General features: G+C 44.4%; 1 pseudogene across 1 annotated transcript; it reads right to left on the bottom strand.

The window, feature by feature from the left end:
• Nucleotides 1-358: 358 nt before the first annotated feature.
• Nucleotides 359-2,362, bottom strand: LOC103262242 (annotated as a pseudogene). The gene has a single exon (XR_504412.1). The product of XR_504412.1 is annotated as a histone deacetylase 1 pseudogene (transcript).
• Between the last annotated feature and the right edge of the window lie 7 nt (nt 2,363-2,369).

Raw genomic sequence — 2,369 nt, 5'->3', positions numbered from 1 at the left:
TGAAGTCCATATGTTTGTCCTTCTTTATGACTGCCTAATAGTCCATTGTGTATATGTACCACATTTTTTTATCCAGTCCAGTTTTGATGAACATCACAGTTGGTTCCATGTTTTTGCTATTGTGAATAGTGCTGCAATATACATGCACGTACAGGTTTCTTTTTGGTAAAATGATTTGAGTTCCTCTGGGTGTATTCCCAGTAGGGGGACGGCTGGGTCATATGGAAGGTCAATTTCTAGTTCTTTTAGAAATCGCCACACTGTTTTCCATAGAGGTTGAACTAGTTTGCATTCCCACCAGCAATGTAGAAGCGATCCCTTTTCTCCACATCCTTGCCAACTTCTGCTTTGGTTTTTGTTTTTTATAGAAATGTACCATTTTATTACAAAGAGTCTCACAAAAATGAAACAGTATCTCAAAAAGGAAACTAGACTACCAACCTCCACCTGCAGAATTAGGGCAAGACAGGGCAGGCAGTGTGAGTTTCTCCGCTCCACTTGAGGGCAGTGGGAAGGTATGAGAACAGAACCAGTCTAAAAATGGCTGATGTTACTACCTTAGAAGCCTGAAAAGAACCAGGGTCCTTGAAGACCCAACCACCCCTTCCAGAATGCTCAGTAAAAAGGGCACCTTTTCAAAACTATTAAACAGGCACTTGGCATTTCAGGATTTTGTCTTATAGTTGCATAAAAGTGTATCCCACCCAGCCCTGGCACCTTTTATGGTTCAGAATTAAGAACTAGGGAATGACGGGTGGCAAGGGCGCTACTAGAAGAGTCCATCTAGCATAGCATCCCTGGGCTCAGGATCCTGGTTTCTGTTGAGTCTCTGGGGATATTTATATTTAATAAATTTTAATATAAATACACAGAAATAGAAAATATAAAATCTGACAGGTTGGAGAAGAAAGGTAAGGGACTTGGCAAGAAGCAAGAGCTGGAGAGGTCTGCTCAGGCCAACTTGACGTCCACCTTGACCCCTTTGGCTTCTGGCTTCTCCTCCTTGGTTTTCTCCTCTTCTGTGACTTCTTTCTTCTCCTCTGAGTCTTTTTCTTTTTCATCCTCTGTTTTGACTCTCTTGACTTTTTTGAAGTTGGAAGAGTTCTTGCGGCCACCCTCTCCCTCCTCATCTGAGTCAGAGAACTCTTCCTCACAGGCAATTCGTTTGTCAGAGGAACAGATTGAGATAAGCTTGTCAGGGTCTTCTTCATCCTTGTCACCACTCTCCTCAGGGATGGCATCTTCAGGAATCACCTGGATTTGGACCCCAGGTGCGTGGGACAGCATTCTCAGGTTCTCAAACAGTCACTGTTTGATCTTCTCCAAGTACTCATTAGTGTTCTGGTTGGTCATACTGGATAGACTGATGTGGAGTTTGAAATCTGGTCCAAAGTATTCAAAGTAGTCATTATACGGAATCTCATTAGGGATCTCTGTATCCATGGCCACAGCTGTTTCATATGTCTAGCATTCGGCGACATTACAAATGGTGTAACCACCTCCTCCCAGCATCAGCATGGGCAGGTTGAAATTCTTGACAAATTCCACACACTTGGCGTGCCTTTTGATGGTCAGATTGAAGCAACCTAACCGATCCCCAGACAGGGAGTCTGAGCTGCACTGTAAGACCACCTCTGCACTAGGCTGAAACATCTCCATTACTTTGGACATGACTGGCTTGAAAATGGCTTCATAGGACTAGTCATCAATTCCATCTCGGGGTGGGTAGTTAACAGCATAATACTTGCCTTTGTCAGCCCCAATATCCCGTAGGTCCCCAGTTCCTGGGAAGTACTCTCCATATTTATGAAAGGACACAGTCATGACCCGGTCTGAAGTATAGAAGGCCTCTTCCATGCCATCGCCATGGTGAATATCAATATCAATATATACAGCACCCTCTGGTGATACTTTAGTAGTTCCAGGATGGCCAAGACGATATCATTGACGTAACAGAAGCCGGATGCCTCGGACTTCTTTGCATGGTGCAGGCCCCCAGCCCAGTTCACAGCGATGTCCGTCTGCTGCTTATTAAGTTTCACAGCACTTGCCACAGAGCCACTAGTAGACAACTGGCAGAACTCAAACAGGCCATCAAATACTGGACAGTCCTCACCACATTGAATCTCTGCATCTGCTTGCTGTACTCCGACATGTTATCTGGACGGATGGAGCGTAAGAATTTAATGTAGTCATCGCTGTGGTACTTGGTCATCTCCTTAGCATTGGCTTTGTGAGGGCGATAGATCTCCATTTTTCTGTAGAGACCGTAGTTGAGCAGTAAATTGTGAGACATGCGGATTCGGTGAGGCTTCATTGGGTGGCCTTATCCATAATAGTAATTTCCAACATCTCCGTCGTAGTAATAA

Source organism: Carlito syrichta, unplaced genomic scaffold (genome assembly GCF_000164805.1).
Source record: "Carlito syrichta isolate Samal-C Ts95f unplaced genomic scaffold, Tarsius_syrichta-2.0.1 Scaffold304405, whole genome shotgun sequence".
Classification (NCBI taxonomy): Eukaryota; Metazoa; Chordata; class Mammalia; order Primates; family Tarsiidae; genus Carlito; species Carlito syrichta.
Note: the sequence above shows the minus strand (reverse complement) of the source record. Positions and strands in the feature narration are given on the sequence as shown.